Raw genomic sequence first — 13,746 nt, forward strand, 5'->3', positions numbered from 1 at the left:
GTGTGTATTCTGTGAATTTTAAAAAGCAATTTTAACAAGAAAAATCTAAAATGTATTCACAAAATCGTGCAGGCCTTTCTCTTGATATCAGTATGTTCACTTTTTTTTTTTTTTCAGGGCCCAGATGCCACTGAGTCCTGCTGACTTCAACGTTCACAGTACATGTCTCTGTACATGAACATGGTACTTTTTTGTTGTGTATCTTTGGATTATGTTGTGTTGTAAATAAATCCAAACAATTTTAAAAGCCATTCTTTTTTAAATCTCCTCATTCTTTGTGCAAGGGTGGTCAGAATGATGGGCCCTGATAAGCTCCTAATAGGGCCATTAGGGAGGTTCTTTGTCTTTCTCAGGTGTGGAAAGCTTTCATATTAATGAGATGATCCGCCCCTTCGCATATTGCTTTATCACACAAAACACGTCGTAAAATTTTTAAATCAATATATTGTCTTCTCTGAATGAGCAGTCAGGGTGATTCTCACATAGTTTTAGAGCAAATATTCTAGGCTACGTCATACAATTTTCAAAAGTCTTGTGAAGAAATAATCAGTATGGGTTTCATGACCTTATTTCAGTGAGAATTTATTTTTGTATTTTCACAAACCACGCATAAATGTCATTATCTCAAAACTACAAACTTTTACATACATGCTGCTGATATATTATTGTAGCACAGTTTGTGCTGAATACAGTGTAATTAGACTTTAGCCATGAAAATGTCACAAGTAACAGAAATAACCACAAATGTCAGAGCATGTCAGAACACCTCCAGGGCCCAGAAAACAGCTCAGACCCCAGAGGGTTAAAGGTTAAGAGTGTTATAGCAGTATACCAGGCGGGGAGTGTACTGCCCCCTTGTGGGAAGAGTTATTTGTGTTTTGAGTTTCTTGCGTTTTGTCCACGCAGAGCTTCCGTAGTTCAGTGATTCTCCAAACAGTTCCACAGCAAGTCGAACTCCAGAGTGTTAAAGTCTGTAAATTATTATTTTGGTCCCTAAAAAAGATCTGTCTGTAAGTATTTGTTTGATAGTGATCTTAGCTTCCTTTAGATACCAAATTTAGTAATTTTAACATGTTTTCAATTCGTAATTTGTAAGGAAATATGTGGCGCTAGTATTGTTAGCTTCCCTATGGCATTTTCCATGTATATTGGCATCGTGCTAGTCGCTCGCTAATGCGATCGTTTTTTTTTGAGGTTTTTAGTTTATTCTAAGCTACTTATTTTATATTTGCATTGTATATTCACCCTATTGAGATTGTAATATGCATTTTCTTTGTTTCTGTATGTTACAGTTTTACAGTACTTCCAGTAAAACACACCAACAGAGCAAGACGCTTCCTGGTTCTTTATTGGATATTGTTAGCTATCTGTAAAGCTAGTTCACACACACTAGTAAAGGCAGAATATACAGGTTCATAATTAATATGTATAATGCACAATGTTTAATATAAGGTAATGGTAGCCCATTAGTAATGAATCAAGTGTTACTACATCCTTCTAAATGAACTACTAATAATTTGGATCAGTATCTAAAGTGAAAAACATGATAACAACCTAATATTGACTGAAGTCACTGTAAGCTTTTAAGGCTTTTGTAAGGTTTTGGAAAGTATGAATCATTCTGGTGATATGTTTGCGTAAGGCCGTCGTACGTGCTCGTGCACACGATTCACACGATGGCGTGCGCTCAAAACACAGGTTGGGCTTCCCACTGATGCCTCAGTCGCGAAGTTTCTACTTGACAGGTAAAGTTTGGCATGCTATTTGGAGAAATCCATTTAAAATCACTGCTAGTAAAAGTTAATGATTAGCTAGTGCACACGTTTAATAGGCGTTCCCTCTCGGGAGCAGGTAGAGTGTTGCGCATGTGCATTTTTTCAAAAAGTGGAGAGGGCGGTTCTTTTCTAAAATTCGTGAAAATCCTCCGCTATACCTTTAACATCTGCTGGAAATCCAGGTTAAACTATCTGCGTGCACGCGTGCGTCCCCAGGTAACATGATCCCCAGTTGATCCGTAACACCAGTTGTATTTTTGACACAAAGTGTAACAGTACGTCTTTTTCAGTTCAGCTACATTCAGTTTGACCAATCAGAGCCAAGCTTTTCAAGTCGAAGTCGAGATGAAGATCTGCCCTCAGAAGTTACTGGTAAGTTTTAGTTGCTGTTTGCATAAATAAATCGCCCACGGTTTAGTTTTTCCTAGGTGGACAGGTCTGCTATGCATTTGCTAATATGACTAACACGTGAATACTGACATTAAACACTGTAACATGATGCTGACACTGATTTCTAGCGACTTCAGCAGTGTGTATATAGTCAACGTCTTTGATAAATCTGTTTAAAATCTATGTGGAGACATTGTCTTAAAACAACTATAAAACATTGTGCAATGCATCTGCAAAAAACAGAATTAGTCATTATAACATATACAACATTACATTATTATTATTAACTGTGTATTTACTTCTGATTTCCTGAACAATTTGGCTTCATTGTTATGATGGTAAATGGTAAATGGACTGCATTTATATAGCGCTTTCACAGACCACCAAAGCGTCTTAGCCTCACATTCACCCATTCATACACCGACGGCGGTGTCAGCCATGCAAGCCGCCATCCAGCTCGTCGGGAGCAGCTGGGGTTAGGTGTCTTGCTCATGGACACCTCGACACTTGGATGATGTAAATGATCTTTGAAAAGTTTGATTGGTGTTTATATTTGTTCAAGCTTGACAACCTTATTGCCTTTTTGATTACTTTCTAATATATATTTCTAATAACAAATTAGTACAAAGATTGTTAAAAGGGATGTTTATAAGAGAGCCTACATCTGAAACTGCTGAGTCTGAAGGGTTTTGATTAGATTACCCACCAAGTACATTGTACTCAGCGTAGGGGAGAGTGGGGTGAGTTGTGCCAGTTTTTACTCAAAGTGACTTTAAAGTGAGGCCATGGCAGTAATGCCTTCAACTTAAGGATGTACATATATTTCAGGATGTGGTGCATCCCTGAGAACAATAACTTTGGATCTGAAATAAATTGTTTCAGAAATATAGCTCTTGGAAAAAAAGTGGTCTCATGGCACAACTTACCCCTGATGCGGGGGAAGTTGTGCCTTTGGGGGAATACATTGGGGGTAAATTGTGCCAGTGATTTCTGAAGTAAAACAGAACATTTTAATGTTATGAACCATACTGCTATATGAAAGCAAGATAAATTCAATACAAAATTACTCATTTAAGGTTTATTTAGATATTGTCACCCTGGAATACCATAGCATGCGTTTTTCCTATGGTCAATTGCATAGGGATTTTGTATTGAACATAACTCTGGATCACAGTGTCATAGAGACAAGGGGGTGGGCTCATTTTACTCAGACGACCAATAAGTCTCTCAGGATCATTGTGAAGCTATCAAGCTACGCCCTAGCAACCATTTAGAGCACCATAGCAACACAATATATGATATTTGTGAATCATTTCAGGCAAAAAGGCTTTGGCAATAGATGCCTGTTGACATAGCGCTGTCTGTCAATTATGTAACATATAAGAATAAAGTGACTAGGCTAATTTCTAAACATCCTATTGTGACATAGGCCACTTAAAAACGGAATAAAACTTCTCTTTAATAACATAGTGCAAACTCAAAACTGAAATCAGTGTTAGCTAAATTAAACAAATAGCAGGCAGGCCTAAGTCAAACAATGATGAGGCATGCCCATCTCCTCACTTCTCAAGATTATCCCCTGTGAGAATGTAGGTCTAGGTGGTCTGGATCTGGCACAACTTAACCCAGGCCCTTTGGCACAAATCACCCCGGACCCACAAGTGTGAAAAACTAGCATGATCCAGCAGTTAAGAGCTAACATCATGCTAACTGTATAGACTCATTGTGTCGACTAAAGCACTAAAACGTGTGAAATGTTTTCAAACTTGTCTATAATTGTTCAGACACTACAATCAAAAAACCTTAATCATAGAAATTTTACTTTGAAAGGGAAAAAACAGTTCCCTTTCGTAAAGGGAACTCCCGCTGCATCGATACTCGATACTCTGGGGAATGCCTTCGGCATGAAGCGTCTGAAGTCAACTATGGAACTATTCCAATCTTGATTGGTGCAACGTCACCCGTGACGTCGCATGTGACGGTGATCCGGAAGCTACAAAAGGGTCACAGGAACCAGGAAATGTTAGCTTCTGGTCTTCAGCAAGCGCTCTATGTCATCTTGTCTGTTCTATTTGGTGTTGTTTGTCCCGTGAAAAGAGTATTATTTATGGCGAAAAAAGATAAGCTATTCAGGCAGTGTGCGTCCCCTTGCCCACGTTATTTAAGCGAGGATGACACACACACGCTTTGTGTAGTTTGTCTGGGAGTGGAGCATGCACGGGCGGTGCTCGAGGGCGCTGTCTGTGCAAACTGTTTTCAATGAAAAAGCTCCGCTCCCGTTTGAGCTTGTTCGATCAATTAGATCAGGCTCGCGTTTCCAGTGCATCAGGTCCCGCGTCTGTTGAGGCAGCGCGGCGCTTGTATGCATGTGATTCACACGTGGGGCTGGCATATGATACTGAGACGGTTGCGACCCTTTCTCAGTGTTTATTAACCAGCTCCAATGGTCTCGCGCACGGTTCGGAAGCCCGCGCTGCGGCTTCTTCCGACCGTGTTAAAGACACAGCGTTTGATTTATCTGGCTCCGAGAAGTTAGATATTATCTATTAACACTGAATCACGTGGATAGGGGGATTCGCCACCCCATATTCCCGTTAGTGAGGAGTTGCTGGAGGTTGTAATCAGGGCAGTGGTTAAATTAAATGTTAAATGGCCATATAATAAGCAGGAAGCGACTAAGAAAAATAAAATGAATGAGCGCTTCCTGCAGACCCAGTTACAATCTTCGTGTCAGAGCCTTCCCTTTTTCACTGATCTCCATACTGAGGTATCAAGATCGTGGAAAAATCCATTTTCATCTCAATTATTTTCCCCCATGTATATATTTACTCATCCATTAGGGAATCTAATGAAAATGGTTATTAGGTGATGGCTCGGGTTGAGGAATATTTTGCGAAATATTTTCTCCCCGACATTGCGTCACCCCTGATAGCTCAGACACTTCCCTCCAAATCTCGTACATCGAATTTGTTAGGGAAAGCATATATGGCGGTGGTCGAGCTGGTGCATGCCCACACACGATGGGGTTATTACAGGCATACCTGGCTGACCTCCTCAAGCAGGTGGATGATAACTGGGAGGTCTCACTCTATATTACTGAATATCGTAGAGTATCTGACTTATCTCTCCGTATTATTAAAGAGACGGCCCGTGCTATTGGCCGTTCTATGGCAGCACTAGTCGTCTCAGAGAGACATTTATGGCTTATTCGCTTGTGGATCGGGAAGAAAGACAGGGCTTTCCTTCTCGATGCTCCCCTTTCACCTTCTGGCCTCTTTGGCGACGCGGCAAGAACCGTTGTCGAGAGGCTTCAGGAGGCAGAGCGACAATCAGCTATCCCCAGTTGTCAGTCCAGGTCTCATGGGGTTGCTGCCAGGGGGCAGCCTCATGGGACAGCCGCCAGCTCCTCATATTTTGAGAAGGTTTCCTCTCGTGCCCCCCCGTATAAGGCTTGGGGCCAGAAGAAACATTCTCTCACGAAGCTCTCCATACCGAAGACAGGTCTGAGGACTGTCTCTCGGGCTAAGAAGGCTTCAACTAAGAGGTCTTGTCGTAACACGCAGACCCTTATGGGCGTTCCCCCAGGAGAGCGAGTACAGGAGTCTCGCCCCCTTATGCAGCCCTTAGGAAATCGATGTTTGCTTCCCGCCGCCGATGGCGCTTCGGGACACATCGGCTTCCAGCGAACACAAATCGCAGTATCTGCCCGAAGACGTTGCGGCACTGTCGAGTTCGCCGCCTCTCAGGAGGTCTGTAGAGAGCATATTTCGGTTAGTTCCTGCCAGTTAGCTGCTTCAGGTCACCAAAGCCATTTGGAAATTTATAGCCGAGGCCAGTCTCGAGGGACTGGTCCCCATAATGGCATATTTAGACACCCCGAGGGGTCTTCAAAATATAGCCTAGGGGGTCCTGCTTATGGTGGAGCTAATATACAAATATTATCTACTAAGGGTGGTTCACATGTCGGCCAGCCCCGAGCAGGGTCGGTTTTTGGAACAGGAAGTCTAGTCCCTCTTAACACAGGAAACCTCAAAGTGGGCTCTTCCTTGGTTACGGGAGCCCGGGTTCTACAGCTGGCACTTCATAGTTCCTATGAGGGGGGGGGAGTTAGGCCTTATTTTGGATCTCAGGGTACTGGATCAACCTCCGAGGGGGTTCAGATTCAAGTTACCGACTGTCAGTCAGACCAGCTCCGAGGACTGGTCTGTCTTGATAGATCCACAAGCTCCTTAACTCCTCTTTCCCTTCTAACCCCATCACAGGAAGTTTCCGAGATCCGCTTTTGGGGGGAAAAGCGCATCAGTTCTGGACTCTTCCAGTCGGCCTAGCCTTATCCCCTCGCACCTTCACTAAATGTATGGACACGGCCCTTGCTCCATTGAGACTTCAGGGGGTCCGTATCTTATAGATGACTGGCTCATTTTGGCTCAGTCAAAAAGAACTAGCAATTCAACATCGAGATGTTGTTTTGCGCCATCTGAGGTGCGTGGGGTTGAGACTCAATGTCAAGAAAGGTTCCTTAACTCCTCTTCAGAGGACTACGTCCCTGGGAGTAGAGTGGGACTTAGTCACAATGCGGGCACAATTGTCTCCTGCTTGTATAAATACTATCTTAAACACAATGAAGAGTATTAGGTTAGGCCAGGCTATCACTGTCAAACACTTTCAAAGAGTTTTGGGTCTTATGGCTGCAGCTTCCACGGTAGTACCCTTTGGTCTGCTCCATATGAGGGCCTTGCAGTGGTGGCTCAGGAACAAGGGATTTTCTCCTCTGGGAAACCCTTTTCGTACGATCAGAGTTACGCGCAGATGCCTTCGTTCTCTTGTCGTATGGAAGAAACCATGGTTCCTGTCTCAGGGCCCGGTTTTGGGAGCACCATGTGAGAGAAAAACTCTGACCACGGATGCGTCCCTCACGGGCTGGGGTGCGGTTATGGAGGGCCGTTACACCCGAGGTACTTGGAAAGACCATCATCTCACATTGTATATTAATCGCTTGGAGATGTTGGCTGTATTTTTTGCCCTGAGGCACTTCCTTGTAGACCTCAGAGGCCATCATGTTCTTGTTAGGACAGACAATATGTCGGTGGTCTCTTATATCAACCGCCAAGGAGGTTTGAGATCTCGCCCTCTTTGTAGACTGGCGCATCAAATTCTTCTTTGGTCCCAGGACAAATTTCTCTCTGTCAGATCTATTTATATTCATGGGGTTGAAAATATGGGAGCAGACATCCTGTCGAGGCAGGGGCCGAGGCCCGGGGAATGGTGGCTCCACCCTGAAGTGGTTGAGCTTATATGGAGAGAGTTTGGCCGGGCGGAGGTTGACCTGTTCGCTTCTCATGAGAACTCTCATTGCCCGCTCTGGTACTCTCTCTCACATCCAGCTCCTTTGGGCTTGGATGCCACGGTACAGATGTGGCTGAGGTCACATCTGTATGCTTTTCCCCCGATCGCTCTGCTCCCTGGGGTTCTAGAAAGGGTCAGGAGGTACGGAGTGAGACTACTCCTTGTAGCTCCGTACTGGCCGGCCCAAATTTGGTTTTCGGACCTTGGAGAGTCCTCCATGGAAAATTCCTATTAGGAGAGATCTTCTGTCTCAGGCTGATGGTATATTATTTCATCCCCGACCAGAGTTATGGAGACTATGGGTCTGGCCCCTGAGGGGGTCCCACCCATAATTAGGTTGCCCTTTCCACCGAGGTGGTCAGGACATCCATACTAGAACCCCACTCTACTAGGAACTAAACAATTAAGTTAGGGAGGACATCGAACCCAGTGTATTACTGCCCACTGGCTTCAGTTCTGGTGTTCCATCCCGCTCTCTAACGGGATCTCCTGTTCATGCTTAGGGCCTCTGTGGCGGCCTTCAGTGCCCTCCGCAAGCCTTTAAGGGTGTTCTTGAAGGGACGTTCCCACTGAAACTCCATGTTCCTGTAGATTGGAGAATGGATCCTTTTCATCCAGCCTATTGGCTTCAGGCTGATGGGGTATCCCTGGCACCCATCATGTCCTGTGGATGAAGTATACGATTATATATTTGAGAATATATAAGTATATATAGGAGAATCTATTGAGTCTGCTTCCTGCTCGTCTTACTCCCTGGAAGAGTGGTGGTGCTGCCCCCTCTTACTTGCTAGCGTGGGAGCCACTCAACGTTATTTTTGCCCGGTACTGAGGTACTTGTAGGCAATGTTAAGATTCTTCAGGTATTCCATCCTCCATCGCATGTGTCGGATGGTCAAGGTCGTAGCCTTTGAGGTTCCTACATTAGGACTCAGGCTGAGAGGAGTCAGTCCATCTAGTTATGCATCAAGGGTTAGGAGCTATTCCCTTTATTAAGAGTACAGTTGGTTATCTAAAACCACTCATATTTGAAGTACAAGGTGCGCTTCTGCCTTCACCTCTCATCTAATATTTTCTACTGTCTGGGGCTCCCAGCCATGAGGTCAGTCGAGCCTCCGGCTCCAGACCTCCCCTTCTTGCACCAAATCTTATGACAAGCTAGTTTGGATCTGCCCTCTACTCATTCTATCGTCCGTGAGTGTACCAGATGCTTTATACCAGGGCGTTTTTTCTCTCAGTGTGGCGGCGTGGGTATTCGTTCCCCAGAGTATCGAGTATCGATGCAGCGGGAGTTCCCTTTACGAAAGGGAACGTCTCGGGTTACGTATGTAACCCTCGTTCCCTGAGTAGGGAACGAGACGCTGCATCCCTCGGCCACACTTTTCGCGCCCCTGAGAACGACTTGCTTTGACCAATTAGAAGCTAACATTTCCTGGTTCCTGTGACCCTTTTGTAGCTTCCGGATCACCGTCACATGCGACGTCACGGGTGACGTTGCACCAATCAAGATTGGAATAGTTCCATAGTTGACTTCAGACGCTTCATGCCGAAGGCATTCCCCAGAGTATCGAGTATCGATGCAGCGTCTCGTTCCCTACTCAGGGAACGAGGGTTACATACGTAACCTGAGACGTTTTTTGCACTAAAATGTGCTTAACTCTCATGCCATGTGTCTCTCTTCTTTGGAGGACGAGTAAAAGTGATTGCTTTTCAAAATTATGTGGTCACATGACCAATTTCTTCTATGGTTTTCCAGAAACAAGGGTGGAACTACTTCGCCCCTGGCACAAATCACCCCACTCTCCCCTACTGTCATTCTTAAAAAGAAAACAAATCATTCATCATAATTTGCCTGACTTATATGTGTGTATATATATATATATATATATGTGTCTGCGTGTGTGTGTGTGTGTGTGTGTGTGTATGTGTGTATGTGTGTGTATAAAATCTCTCTTTTTTCATATTAATATTTGCTGTTTTTCAGACCATCTGCTATAGAAGAAGAACTGAAGTCTGAGTGCAGAGATGAGTGAAGAAGAGAGTAGTAAGTATTATTAAGGTTTAATCTCATATCACCTCTGTTATAGAGATCTTTGAGGCCTATTGAAAGGTGATTGACAGTTAGGAAAATGTTAGCAACATGTCCATTTCAGGTGTCTAATTTGTGCTGCCTTTGAGTCATTCATGTAAAAATCTGTTTATTTATTTATTTAGTTTTATTTATTTTTTGGTAAAGCTGCAAGTCCTAGTCCTGGCATACAATATTTTGCACAACTTCTAATTTCCTTAAAGGGGTCATATAATGCCATTTTTGTACAAGCTAATATGTTTCTTTAGGGTCTAAATTAAAAGTTTGTAATATACTTTAATTAAAAATTCTCATTAGTATTGTAAGAAAACACTCATTTTACCTGGTCAAAAACAGCTCTGTTTTCAGCACACCATTTCAGTGCATGTGTCTTTAAATGATAATGAGCTTTGCTCACCCCGCCCCTCTGTTCTGTGAGGCGTTCTGAAACAACGCACATGGACCGTTGCCTTGACAACAGTTGAGGTTATATTTTGGAACAATAATGGCAACGGGAGTTTCTGGGGATCGTCTTTGCAACCATACCAATTTGAACCTGATTCGGACTCTGAACAAGATGACGGCCCCGAAGAAGTTCGACCATTACTGCTCGGACAGGACGTTTCTGAATGGTTGGTTAACGTAATGTCATTTTGATCTATTTTTGTATGTACTGGCATGGTAGAATAGTGAGATACAAATGCTATGTGTTTAGCTTTACTTATGTATAGGTTAGTTCGTTGACAGATTGATGCTGAAAAACTATTTTTGTAAATGTTAGGCTTCTCAATGATGCGTATTGCGTAACGTTATCTCTGTGTTGACTGTTTCTAGCAGTAGTTGAAAGATACCTAATAATTTGTTGTACACAGTTTTTATAACACATTAACCATAACGCGTTGTTCATTATTATACAGTATAGGATTATGAGTTGTTTTGAGAACGTTGTTACATAGAAAACATGCCGTAATGTACCCTACGATGCAGTAATGAGTGTAAACATTAGCCACATTCATCATAAAGTGCAAGCGATTTGCAAAGATCAATATATAGGTTAATAAAACGTTATACTTACTTCTTCTGGAATTGCAGCAGGCACACGAATAGTTGGTACAGATTCGTTTTTCAGTAGCAGCCTCTTAGCAAACCCAGCTTTATAATGACCCTCGTTTAAAAAGCAGTCTGGTGAGAAATGATTAGCGCAAACATAATGGCATTTAGATTGATCGTTGGGAATATTTCCTTCAAAAACAAAACTCAGCCACTGCGTCTTCAGCGGGTCGGATTTTGGAACAGTAAAATGACTGCTGTGTTCCATATTACATCTAAGAACTGAACACCACAATCGCTTAGACGCCATTCTGCTCCAGCATAACAACAATGGCGGACTACTATGACGACAGCTGTCACAGCTCGCTCAGGGCGGGTCTTGTATTGAAACACGGCTGTCATTCACAATAGCGGGAGGGGCGTTGGATATTATGACGTCACAATATCGAACGGCTTGATTTCAGAGAGGGTCAAACATATAAGGAGATTAAAACAAAACCACTGGATGGATTTTTATCATGATAGGATGGTTGTGTACAGGCACTGCCAACAGACATTTCAGTGCAATCAACTTGTAAAAGTGCATGTACCATTATATGACCCCTTTAAATCTCTGCAACAGAGGTGAAGAGAGAGCATGTTAGCATGAGCACAATAGACACGTTCATGGGGAATACCCTAGGTTTAAATAAACCACAATTATCAATACACAACATGCCCTCTAATACTCACAGGTTGCTTTATTACTGATAATAAATATATCTGTGAGTTTTTGATTGAACTCTGCTCACTGTAAGTTGTGTTGGGCTTCTTCTAATCTCATGTTCAGTGTAACTCATAGATATAGTGACGACAGACAAGAGGATAAAAGACACTCATGTCCAGCTTGATGAGGATATAGCCAAAGCTTTGAGAGGTAAACTGAAGTCAACGGAATTATAATGTATTTCTATGCAAATTATTATACATATATTCAAACATGGATACATATGAATTCTTCTTCCTTTCACAGACCCTGTGATAAAGCAGTCTTCAACACTACAGTGTCTGAACCACAAGCCCTCAGATGTGGAAAATGAGTCGAACTCAGAGAAGTGATCGTCCACTTGAAGATGAAGATGTGACACTCAAACTCTTCTGTTTCTTTGGTTCAGCCGTTTGTAGGCCTGAGTTTGTAACTAATGCATTATTCACTTCTGCACATTGTTTTTCTGTAACTTTTATTTGATTTTTTTCAGAAAATTGCATTGTGATGCTTCTTTATTTAGTGATGTAATATTCATAGTGTACTCTTCAGTAATACAGGTATAACAGAAATGTTCTACAAAAGTGTATAATATAGCTCTGCCATAGCATTTCACTGATCTTTCATGTATTATAATGTATTTTGTTCAAGAGATTATATCTGCTGCTGTACTTTTTTTTAATGTACTCTAGATATTTATTTTGTAATGTACACAATAAGATACTATATTAAAGTTTTCTTGATGTCAAAGTCTGTGTATGTCTTAACATTTATATTTAATTATTTTTGCACTTTTAATATACCATTTATTTTAAATACTGAATAAAACATCTTTATAATAAACTATTAGTGTAATGCTAATAAATGTTTAATGCTATTGTCATGATCCTGCCTCTTTCTCTGTCTCTCTCTGCTGGTCACACACACACAATTCACCATCACGCTCTCACTTTCATTACTGACAGCTGTTTTCACTTTCCATTACGCTCATTCCTCTCCACCTGTTCCTTATCTCCTCTCATTATCTTGGCTTCTTCTAACCCTCTCTTTCCCTGTCTTGTTGTCAGATTGTTTGATGTCTCAGATGCACATTGACCACAGTTTTCACAGTCCTGTCCTCTTGTCCGTGTGTTCTACGGAATAACTTCTACTGCTGGAATTACTCTGTGCTCGTCATTGTACATCCACAGAACCTTACCTGCTTAAGGCTGAAGCTAATTACCTGCTCGGTGCTCGCCGCCTGTATCCAGCTCCATCTGTTTCTCCGTGAGTTAACGAGAACCGCTGCTTCACCAGCCTTCTGTTCATCCCTGCCACAGAGGAGATTTGTGTTCACGTTATATTACCAGTCTACTGGTTTCTTCGGTTTGCTGTTTATTATTGAACTTTTAGTTTGGATTACCTGTGGTCAGACTTTTGATTCTATTAAAGAACTGTAATTGTCACTCTCGCTTTTGAGTCCTCTCTAACCGCATCACAGCTGTTCCTGAAGTACATTAAAATTAAGCTTCAAGTATATTATAACTGTAGTTTAAGACATATGAAAGTATATATCTAATGAACTGTAAAGAAATACACTTAAATGCACTTGAAGTGGTTCCATTTTAGCACAATTTAATATATAAAAATATAGTACCAATAGCTTAATAGTATATTGCTTGTATGTTTCGAAGACACTCATAATGAATTTGTAATGTACTTGTAACACAAATAAAGTACACTTTAATATCACTATAAGCATGTAATTAGTCCCTTCACAGGCATATACTGCAAGTATACTAAGTACACTTAAAGCAGGGACGTGCGGTCAGGGTAGGCAGGGTAGGCAGTGCCTCACCAAAGGAAATGTTGACATTACATTTATTAATTCCAAGAACTTTATTAATTCACCACTTTATTAATTGCATTTATTTTATTCCAAATATTAATTTTTGTAACAAAAATTTTCAGGAATACACATGTAATATACTCATTTTGCCATTGTTTGCTCCTAAAACCATTGTTTCATGCAGGAAATTCAAGGCCATGGCCATTGAGGCAGAGGTTAGCAGTGCCTCTTTGGTCCATAGAACGTAGTTTACGTAGGTTTGCGCATGCGCAGTCAGTTCTCATGCTGTCTTGAATTATCAACATTGAGGCAGAGACCGAGCTTGCTTCATGTCACGTGATCCACTCGCTCTCACTCAATCCGCGCTTCCCGATCTAGCGGCGCCTAGCATTGGCTGTCAACAGGTGGGTAATCGGGAGAATTCCCGGTGGGCCGCTTCACTTTTGGGCCGGTCGAGGATATATTTTTTTTTTCACATTTGTCACGTTAGTTACATTAGGCTACACACGTTCGGACGTTCCGCATTCTGACACCGCAGCGCGCAGCC

At 42.2% G+C, this 13,746-nt stretch overlaps 1 long non-coding RNA gene across 1 annotated transcript; it reads left to right on the top strand.

Annotated features, from left to right (window-relative positions):
• The first annotated feature begins 913 nt into the window (after window positions 1–913).
• LOC307161651 lies at window positions 914–12,118 on the top strand. The gene is made up of 5 exons (XR_013821773.1): window positions 914–1,010; window positions 1,293–2,147; window positions 9,493–9,552; window positions 11,456–11,542; window positions 11,639–12,118. It is a non-coding gene; the product is annotated as an uncharacterized lncRNA (long non-coding RNA).
• Window positions 12,119–13,746: the final 1,628 nt, after the last annotated feature.

This window comes from Squalius cephalus (genome assembly GCF_949319135.1).
Source record: "Squalius cephalus genome assembly, chromosome: 7".
NCBI lineage: Eukaryota > Metazoa > Chordata > Actinopteri > Cypriniformes > Leuciscidae > Squalius > Squalius cephalus.